The sequence below is a fragment of the Onychomys torridus genome, chromosome 8 (genome assembly GCF_903995425.1).
Source record: "Onychomys torridus chromosome 8, mOncTor1.1, whole genome shotgun sequence".
Classification (NCBI taxonomy): Eukaryota; Metazoa; Chordata; class Mammalia; order Rodentia; family Cricetidae; genus Onychomys; species Onychomys torridus.
In genome coordinates, this window is record NC_050450.1 from 84001950 (window position 1) to 84013196 (window position 11247).

General features: G+C 48.4%; 1 non-coding gene across 1 annotated transcript; it reads right to left on the reverse strand.

The window, feature by feature from the left end:
* Positions 1 to 1774: 1774 nt before the first annotated feature.
* Positions 1775 to 1846, reverse strand: Trnaq-uug. Its single transcript has one exon. It is a non-coding gene; the product is annotated as a tRNA-Gln (tRNA).
* Positions 1847 to 11247: the final 9401 nt, after the last annotated feature.

Genomic DNA, 11247 nt, shown 5'->3' on the forward strand with positions numbered 1-11247 from the left:
GCATAGAGTGGCACACACATCTAGTGAAGTGTGACACTCTTGTGTCTTTGATTAAGGCTTTGTTTAGACTGAGATGCTGGTATTCCCCTATGTTATCACCCCAAGCTTCACTGCTTTCTTCACATGCAGGTCAACAATTCACGCGGGATTTACTGCTGTGTTTGGTGTAAATTAGAGAGGAATCCCATTTCATATTTTCCCATATAAACACAATGGCTCAGTGTCAAGTTCCCCTACTCCATTGTGCCAACTTTTATTATTATTTACATTTTCTTTCCGGGACACCTTTGTTATAAATTGACTACTGTCCATAAAGGAGGGGCTGTATCTTGGTTCTCTATTCTATTCCATCGGTATGTTTATCCATCGGATAGTATCTTAATTACTTTTTTTTTTCCATTCAGCTCTATATTAAACAAGTCAGAAGGTGTCTTGGCAGAGACACATCTTCACAGTGTACAAAAAGATCATCCCACAACAGGAGTGTGACAGCACAGATGAGGATATACAGGTCCTAGTTTCTACCAAACTCCAAAAAGCATTCCCTAGGAAGAAAACATGGGTTTCCCCTTTACCCGACTACAGCCACAGAATGGTAGATTTGTACAGCTAATCAAAATTACTTGCAACCTAATGCCACAGAAATGCTCTTATTTACATAACAAGAATTGCTTCCTGGGATATGGCACACAAATTTGCTCACCCTAACCCCGAGAGTATCTTAATTTCTTTAGTGTACAGTCGACAAGCAGCAAGTCCTCCCTCCTCTCATGCTTAGATATTTTTGAGGCTGAGAAGGTTCATTCAGACGATCCATTCAGACGTTTAAAAGAGTGCGTGGGTCAGGCCGGGAAGAGGCGTGCTCTGAGGATTAATAGCAGAGTCAAGCGAGGCTCCTTTGTGTCTCCATGGCATCCTCCCAAAGGTGGGAACCTAAAGCCACGGTGCCAATCACTCTGTAGGGAGACCATAATGCGTCAGCAGGCTCCCTCGTCACCTACCCTACAGGGAAAAACACATCTCAAAATCCAGATGTGAATCCAAAGGAGACAATACTCCCTGCACGCATCTTTCACCCTATCGTAGAGGTGCGCCTCTTCCCGCAGGTCCCACGTCCTCGCGGGCGCTGCTGCAGGGGGAACCCTTAGCGACGTCTGTCCTCCGCTTGGAGAAACACCCCATGGACGGTGAGAAACGGTCCTGAGCAGCTGTCCGCTAAGGGACTGTTGTCTAATTGGAAAACGAATCTCGCTAGGTGAGCAACGCTTAACCAAGACCAATCTACGGGTCTCTGACCCCACAACTCACAAGCCTCCGGGTACCACTCGCTGGTGACCAATCAGAGGTCTCCTGGCGTCACTTGCCCGCCCCCTAGCCATGTCCGGCCACTTCATTCGCTGCTCACAAAGCAATCCCGCCTCGCATTCTGCACACCAGCCAATCAGACAATACGGGGCGGGACCTTCCAGGAGCACTGAGTGAGGCTGTACCCCGCCAGGAGAGCCTCGGGAGCCTTCGAGTTCTTTCGTGTTTCCCTCCAGGGTAAAGTTATGTTCAGTCTTCCATCAACACATTTATTTTTCCGCCTGACTCGGCGCGCGTGCGCAGTGCCACCTAGCCCAGGCAGTTCCTGAAATGTAAGCGTGTTGAACCCGGGGAAAGCCGGAACAGCCGTCCTGCAGGTCAGTGCATCCCGCGTCCAGCCTCGAGTAGCTCGCTACTTTCTGCAGGCCCCAAAACAAGGATTGTAAAGAAAAAAAAAAAAGGTTCACTGAGGTCCCACCGAGATTTGAACTCGGATCGCTGGATTCAAAGTCCAGAGTGCTAACCATTACACCATGGGACCCGCTGGCGGCTTTAGGCGCCCGGCAGCCTTCTCAAGCCACATGAGGTTGGGTAACCTTTCCTAAGCTTCGCTGCACTTGGTTTGGGCCGCTGGCCGAGGGCCGCCATGGCGGGCAGACACCGAACCACCAAGATTCTCCTGTCCCTACGAGTTCCAAACGTCCCTGGGCCCCGCGGCGTCACTGCTTCCGGTGCTCCATGCAGGGGTCCCGGCCCTTGCCCCCAAGTCCAGGGGGGCGGCGAGTTGTCGGGTCGGAGCGAGTCTGGAGAAAGCGCCCCGGACTCCGGGCGGGAGGTTGGGCTCACGCAGCCTGCGCTGTGTCTACTTGTTTACTGCGTTTCTGCGAGGAGGACTGTGGCCAGGACGCTTTGGCCCAGCGGGGAAGGACGCGGACTGGCACGTGGCGGCACAGCCGTTCAAACCCCGGACGCGCCTGGGAGGCTGCAGACGCGGGGTACCGGGGAGTGCGCCCCACCTGGCTGCGGCAGCCAGCGCCCCACGCAGTCCAGGTTACCTGCGCGGACGGTCGGCGGCGCTTCCAGTTCTGCACTCCCGCGTGCGCTTCTGAAGCCCCGACTGCCGAAACTTCTAGCATTTGGATCCTTAGAAAGATCCAGTCAGATCTTTAACAACTGACACCCCCCCATCTCCCACCTCCACCCCCCGCCAAAGACAGTTCTCTGGGCGCTCTGTGTTTCATTGACTCTAAATGTGTTTCTGCAGGTCAGTCTAGCAACAAACAGTTCACGTGTCATTTTGACTCAGCAGTTTCACCATCGGGGGCATTATTCTACTGGACATCCATCTGTACCAGGAGGCTTGTTCAAGGAGGCTCTCAGCTCTCTGTTGTTTATTATAATACGGCGAGAATTGGCAAAATAAACTGGCTATTCCGTAGGTGCTCTACAAGAGTTTAAGAAATTACTGTGTGCGGGGGCACAGAGGTTTTTGTGTGCTCACAGAGAAGCACTTAGGGGAATCAGGAATGTTAAACACACTGGGTTGTGTCTCTTCAGTGATTATATATATATCACCTGTTTCCACCTAGAAGACTGGGAGTGGACGTGACTAACCTTTGTGCTATCTGTTTGGCAGAGACCGCACCAGATCCCTCCCCCAGACTCTTTTCATTATCGTGTTTTTCTCTCAGTCTATAGAAACAAGTTGTTTTTGGTTTTTTGAGTCAGGGTTTCTCTGTGTAGTCCTGGCTGTTCTGGAACTCACTCTTTAGACCAGGCTGGCCTCGAACTCACAGAGATAGGCTTGCTTCTCCCTCCCAAGTGCTCGGATTAAGGGCCTGCATCACTATAGAAACAAGGTGTACTTTACAGTTTCAACGTAGTCATGTCTTAAACTTTGTTGTGCACATAAGATTGAGTTAATTATCACCAGGAAAGTTTTCACCAAATTGTGCTGTGCTTAAATATACCTAAGATAAACTCCTTGGTGTCAGATTCTCAAAGTTTGAACCAGCACTGGCTAGTGAGCCGTGTTAAATTGAACTACCTTCTTGCCTCCTGTGGATCATTACTCTGCTGGCCTTGGTGGACACACACACACACACACACACTGCAAACTTGTATTGAGACAAAAGACAAACCAAACAAATGCATAATAAGATGCCATGCGTGTGCAAACAGAACCACACACTAGTGCAATCTATTTGCTGTGTGACGTATTAGTGAGGGTTCTCTAGAGTAACAGAACTTATATGATGAATGTGTGTGTGTGTGTGTGTGTGTGTGTGTGTGTGTGTGACATGTATGTAAAGGGGATTTATAGAATGACTTACAGGCTTCGGTCCAGCTGATCCAACATTGGCTGGCTATGAAATGAGTTCCTTGGTCAGAAGCATTACTGTGTGGGATACCATGACAGTGGATAAGGCACTCTGTTAGTCCATGGATGGTGGTTTTGGCAGAAGCGTTACACGCAGCAAAGGCAAATCCCTAACCAGAATAAACATCTATGCCTGTAAGGACAAAATGATATCCTTTCCAAGGAAGAAGTGAGTCAAACTGCCACCAGGTCGCCGGCTGGTCACCCGGAACGGTTCCATATCTGGGGCTCATTCTCGGTCTCTGTTGTTGGCAGATCTGGCACTCAGCAGCAGCTGTAGCCAGGTCAGCCTTGGTGAGTGGAAGTGGCCAGGTTAAAGGTGTATCTTCCCATATCAAGATCTAGATTAGCAGTAGATCTTCCCACTTCAGATTTAGCAAAAATCCCTTACAGGTGTGCCCTCCAGTTTTAGATTTAGTTAATCTCAGATTTATTCACATTGATATCCAAGACTAGCCACCGCCCGGCCTGTCTCACTTTCTTAAGGCATCCCTTGTTTTGCAAGTCTGAGAGACAGCAGAACTGTGCCCCAGGACAGATGCACTTAACTCTCCAGGCTCAGGGTGTGTGTGTGTGTGTGTGTGTCTGTCTGTCTGTCTGTCTGTCTTTAGCTGCCCCAGGGCAGATGCACTTAACTCTCCAGGCTCAGGGTGTGTGTGTGTGTGTGTGTGTGTGTGTGTGTGTGTGTGTGTGTGTCTGTCTGTCTGTCTGTCTTTAGCTGCCCCAGGGCAGATGCACTTAACTTTCCAGGCTCAGGGTGTCTGTCTTTAGCTTGGTCAGGTGGATTTAGGATCCAGAGACTGATGCCCAGAAGCTAGAGATTTTAGAACTGGATCCAGTTCTGGTAGTGTCTGTGACACCCATTGGCCTCAGTGCAGTAGGGCAGCCATGCCAGGTCTACTGATTCCTCAAGTGACATGCCAGGCACACTGGCCTTGCTGGGTTCTTGGTTGGCTCACTTCCCTGGCTTTTTTTTTTTTTTTTAATTATTTTATTTTTTATTTTATGTTCATTGGTGTTTTTGCTTGCATGTGTGTCTGTGTGAGGGTATCAGGAATCCTGGAGTTGCAGTTACAGACAGTGGTGAGCTGCCGTGTAAGTTCTGGGAATTGAACCCAGGTCCTCTGAAGAGCAGCCAGTGCTCTTAACCACTGAGCCATCTCTCCAGCCTCTTCCCTGGCTTCTTGGCCACTTTCCTGAGCTCCTTTTGCCTACCACTCCTAGTGCTGGGAGTTATCCACTGTCCTGATAAGTTCCTCTTCGGTATAATGTATGACTTCCTTTACCCCTGCATGCCATTAGGAATGTGGTTAGCCCAAGTCCAGAAAGCTCTGTTGGCAACAGTCTTATCTGAGGAGTTAATGCATAAGAACTTTTCTAGCTGGGTGGTGGCAGCGGCAGCGGCACACGCCTTTAATCCCAGCACTCAGGAGACAGAGGCAGGCAGATCTCTGAGTTGGAGACTAGCCTGGTCTACAGAGGGAGTTTCAGGGCAGCCAGGACTATACAGAGAAACCCTGCTCTAAAAATAGATAGATAGATAGATAGATAGATAGATAGATAGATAGATAGATAGATAAATGGAAAAGAAAGAAGTTTGAAACTCTTGCATATTATCAGAAGACACATTAAAGTCTCCATTTTGAGCTGGGCGGTGGTGGCGCACGCCTTTAATCCCAGCACTCGGGAGGCAGAGGCAGGCGGATCTTTGTGAGTTCGAGGCCAACCTGGTCTACAGAGCGAGCTCCAGGACAGGCGCAAAGCTACACAGAGAAACCCTGTCTCGAAAAACCAAATAAATAAATAAAGTCTCTATTTTGAGAACTAAACCAGTTCTACCTTGAGCTTGTTAGGGTTTTCCGTCATTCAAGGCTGAGCCTGAACACCAGGCATTTCCAGACCTCAGTTTTCCCGCTTAGTTCATTCTCACAAAGGCCAGACATGATGGCGCAGGCCTTTAATCTCAGCACTCTTGGGGCGCAGGCAGGATGATCTCTGAGTTCTAGGCCATGCTCCTCCCACCCCCCAAAAGAGTTCCCTGACTCACAGAGGACACATTGGCATTATCTTTCCCTGGCCCTCTCCAGGATTTCACTATGTTGCTCCCCTGCCACCCACCCCTGTGTAGACCTGAGATCAAAGGCATTGTTATCACAATGGGCCTGGCCTGGTTTCTCAAGAGCTACTGTAGGGCAGGAATATATCCCTACAAGGTGTAGGCCACAGTTCTGCTTTTACACGGGTGACAGTGACTCCCCCCTCTATACCCACTTCTCCCTGCTCTGGTTGGCCCTCTGCATTCCCTCCATGTTCTGTCTTGGCTTAATCTCAGCTCAACTGACATGCTCACTGGAGCCCCCTTACTTCCTTGGGTGATGGGTGGCATTAAAGGACTGCTTTCCTTCTCCTTGCCTGGGATTCGGGTTTTCTCACCCACTCGTTCCCTCCATTTCGTGTGGCTGGGACCTCTCAGAGGAAGCGCTGGGACTTCTCAGAGGAGGCGCTAGCCCCTGCCAGTCTTCAGATGTGGCTGGTGTCTCACCAGACTTGGGTCACTGAACCACTTGCTAGGGCCATAGGAGCATCCAAAGGAAGAAATCTTCCCTTTTTTGTGCTCAGAGACCCTTAATGTCACACTGTCATGTGACACTACCCTTGGGAAGATGGGGACAAAGTCTACTCACCCCAATTAGGGAACCAATGACAGGCCAAAATAAGGAAACCCCTGTAAGACGAAGTGCTAAATGGTCTTATTAATAAAAAACCCAGAGTCAGCGGAAAGAAGCCAGCCATGTTCTCACTACTTGGAGAGGCTCAGCCAAAGGGACCTACTTCCTGTATACCCACGCCTATACACCTTTCTATTCTGCCATCTCATTTCCTTTCTCCGCCCAGCTACATCACTTCCACTTCCTGTCTGTCTGTACAGACCTCCAGACCGTTATGGTTAGTGCTGGGATTGAAGGTATGTACCATCACGCCTGGCTCTGTTCCCAGTATGGCCTTGAACTCACAGAAATCCAGACGGATCTCTGCCTTCCAAGTGACAGGATTAAAGATGTGTGCTACCATTGCCTGACCTCTGTTTACTATAGTGGCTGACTTTTTCCTCTGATCCTCAGATAAACTTTATTGGGGTACACAGATAAAATATCACCACAAACCCCCCAAATCCATGGTAGTGAACCAGTGAGTTTTATTGGTATTACTTACCGGGTGTTATTTATTGGGATTACTTACCTACTTATGGGTCAGGGGTTACCATAGGAGCAGAAATGACCCAAAATACAGCTGCATCATGAAAGTCCACTGTGTCACAAAAGCTGTAACCCGAGCCCGGTTACAGCTGGAGAATGTCTGTTTCAGGCAGTGCAGCTCATCTGAGAATACCTCTCAGCAGTCCATACAGCATCTATACATACACTTGGGAGGGAGGGAGCCTAGTGTGTCTGGTGGGTTTCAGGGACTTCCTGAAGCCCTTTAATTGAATGGAATGTGTTTCACACGCCTTTAGAACATGAGGTGTTCCTGAGGAAACGGGGTTACTGGGTCATAGCAAACTCTCAACCAGAGCCCCATCTTCACTGTTTCTCTCTCCTGGAGAGGTGGTTCTAGATCTTGAAGTAGAGAAGAGACCGTGCTTGAGCACGAAGATGATAACCCTATCAAAACGGAGGCTGTTACGGTTGCTGTGAGCATGCCTGGGGTTACCACATCTTGCTTTGAGTGCTGCTAATCTGAGCTCAAGTCCTCATGCTTGGGTAGCAAGCCCTTTGGCTTCAGAGCCATTTCCCAGCCCCTAATTTGGGTTTGGGTTTTGTTTTTTTTTGGGGGGGGGAACCTCACTGTATACTCCTGATTGGCAGGTCTGTGAATTCAAGGCTGGGATTAAAGGCCCTCACCACAGCCAGCCAGCTGGTGTATCCCTCCCCCTTCATCCTCCCTTTTGGTGTTTGGCTTTCTATGGACCAGCTCTGAGCAATAATTCATTCAGGAAGTAAAATATAAAGTGAAGTGTGTTCGGAGTGTTCAAAATTTGCCTCAAGAGTAAATTGGAGTAAATGTAAATTTAAAAATTAGCATTATTTTTTATGACTTAGAAGTTATTCTTATTCTAGTATGTTCATAATATTTAATATTTATTTTAATATTCCATTAAAATTTAGATACAAAAATTATAATAAACAAGTATATTTTAAAGTCAGTGTTTCAAAGCTTAAAATCAAGCCAGAAATGGTGGCTTATACCTGATATTGCAGCACTGAGAGGTAGAGGCAGGAGGATTGCCATGAGTTTGAGATCAGCCTGATCTACAAAGTGAGTTCTAGGCCAGGCCATCTCAACAAAATAAGATCAGAGTTATTCTGGTTAACATTTATCTGTTCAGTCATCCAATCATTTATTTATTTTAAATTTATTTTTGTGCATATGTGTGCCCGAGTGTATGTATGCACCCCATGTATGCAGAAGCCTTAGAGGTCAGAAGAGGTTTCCAACCCGCTGGAACTGGAGTTACTGGAGTTATAGACAGTCATGACTCATCCTGTGGGTGCTGAGAACCAAACCTAGGTCCTCTGCAAAAGCAGTAATCACTCTTAAGCACTGAGCTGTCTCTCCAGACCCCTATGCATTCACTTAAACACGGGCTTCCTTACAGCCCAGGCTGGCCTTAGTGCTCTTACCTCCCCTTCTTCAGTTCTGGGATTACAACTGTGCATCGTCACATCTGGCTTTGAATAACATTATTTTAATTCAACTTGTTGAAAAATGAAATGATTGCAATTTTAGCATTATGAAACCAAAGGCTAGGGCACAATGACAGTGTAAAGTTTATTTGTATATGGAATGATTCCTACCATCATGCTAGTTAGCCGCTTACGATTAGCTGAAGCAAGCTTATGGCTATCTATCTTTATTTACAGTTGATTTGCTGAAGAATTTTTCAGGTCAGTATTCCTTATATAATTATGTTATATATGTGCTACATATACACAACATAATTATTGATTCTTTGGGAATTTCACATCATGCACCCCAATCCCACCCAGCCCCTCCATATCCTCCCCTACCCCCCCAAAAATCAATTAAATACAAAAGAGCGCAAACATACAAGAAACCCACCTCTCCTCTGTCTTTCCAACATTTCTTCATTCACCCTAGTGTGTCCTGTGGTGTGTCACGCAGTGTACCCTTTTGTCCAGTCAGCCCCACTCACAAAATGTTCATTGCCTCTGGCATGCCATCATCATTGGACCCTCACCAAAACTTCTCTCAGATATCCTGCTGTTGCCCCAGTCATGGAGATCCTGTGGTTATCATTCTGAAGGACCAGTCCCTGCACACACTCCAGCGTCATAGACAGGTAGATGTTAGGGTGGGCCAACCCAAGGCCCAGGATGTGGGTCTGGATGAGAGCTGAGCTGGTTGTCTGGGCCACTGGGACTGCCCCCTCAGTCGAGGGGCAGAGCCAGCTCTCCTAGGCCTATGCCATCGGGGCCAGCTCTCCCGCACACATGGTGAAGGGTGGGGTGGGGTGCTGCAGTGTCCAGCCAGGGGCAAAGCTACCTATCCCAGGGCCAGTGAAGATTTCAACACGTATGGTTCCTATGACCCCCTCTGGCAACATGTGCCATGGACATCATCATAGGCCCCAGCTACAGCAGGAAAATGGACCCAGACATGGTCCTTGCAGCTCGGGCCCAAATGTTACCATGGCCCCAGTGGCAGCCCAGGCCCTGAGACACCAATATGGTCTCAGGTGGCTACCAGACCCTGGGCATCCACACAACCCTTGATGGTAACAGGAGCCACAGACATCAACTCAGCCCCTGGCTGCTGCTGGGCCACGGACCCAGACATGGCCCTAGGCAACACCCTGTGCCCTGACAACACCATGGCCCCTTGTGGCAATGTAGGCCACCCAGATCGGCATGGCCCTGGTGGTGGACTGTCCCTCAGACAACATGGTCACAAGTTGCAGCCTAGACCCTGGGCATAGGTGTGGCCATTGGTGTTACCATGGGTCACAGACATCAGCACAGGTCCTGGCTGTGGTAGGACCATGGACTCAGACATGTTCCTTGGTAGTAGCCTGGGCCAAGATGTCACCATGGCCCCTTCTGCAGCCTCTCAGATTGGTATGGCCTTTGGTGGCACCACTGGGCACAGACCCCAGCTGTGATAGGACCATGCTCAGGTCAATACTCTTTTAATCTTGCTTAGATAGTGTTTAACGTCCACACAGTGAGTAAAGAAGCTATATCCTTCTTCATTGTCCAGCCCTGCTGTGTACTCATTCCCCTCCCCCACCCCCACCAGCTGCTGCACTGATGCTCATCTGACTAGACCTCCGCTTCCAGCAGTCCTAACTACCAGCCACACTGTAGTCCGAACCAGGCTGAAACTTCTCTAGGCAAGGACACTGGCTATTCATGTTAATTGACTCTACACAACAGAACCAAACAAAAATGTGTGGACGATGGTGATCCCAGAAATGTTCTAATCACATCATTTCATCTTTGTGTGTTTGAGACAGGGTCTCTCTGTGTAGCCCTGACTGTCCTGGATTTCATCATATAGACCAGGCTGGCCTTGAACTCAGAGATCTGCCTGCCTCTGCTCCCCCCCCCCCCCCCCAGTGCTGGGATTAAAGGTGTGTGCCATTATCTATTTTTATTTTTACATTTATTTATGGTATGTGGGAAAGGGGGCACAGGCTCATGGAGGTCAGAGGACAATTATGAGAGTCACTGCTCCCATCCAACCATGTGGGTCTCAAGGGATCAAACTTGGGTTGTCAGGCTTGGCAGCAAGAGCTTTATCCACTGAGCCATCTTGATGCCTCCAGCAGCCATTCTCGTGATGGAGAGTACCAGTCAACATCTTCCTTATCACAAACGAGCTCAGATGAGTGAGTGAGTTGCTGTCTGTGCAGGTGCTTCATAAATGGGGGGGGTGGATTCCTGTGCTTAATAACTGTTATGTCATCTCCACCACCCTGATCAGGGATTGGCCCAATGTAGGTGGAGTTTTCCTATCCTGGAGGCCCCGAAAATAAACACACTGAGGCTTATATTAATTACAAATGCTCGGCCAATAGCCCAGGCTTATTACTAACTAGCTCTTACATTTTAAGTAAACCCATATTCCTTATTTATACTCTGCCACTTGGAGGTATCTTTATGAGCATGGCATGTTCATCTCCTGCTCCTTCTGCATCTGGCTGGTGACTCCTGACTCTGCCCTTCCTCTCCCAGCATTCATTCTGTGTCAGGCTGCCTCACCCAATTTCTTCCTGCCCAGCTATCAGCCAATCAGCTTTTTATTAACAACAAGAACAATACATATTTACAGTGTACAAAGATTGTTCCACAGTAGCCTGTTTCTAATATCTTGGAGCTGAGTAACTCAGTAACTGAGCTATCCATATCTCCTTGCTCCGGTTGTCTCCCTGCTCCTCTTGTTAGGAGTCTGTCTTTGGTATCCCTAATGACCAGTCCTACTAATTTGTGTTGCCCACAGCCCATCTGTTTTGTTTATTGGGTTTCCTGTTCCTCCAACTT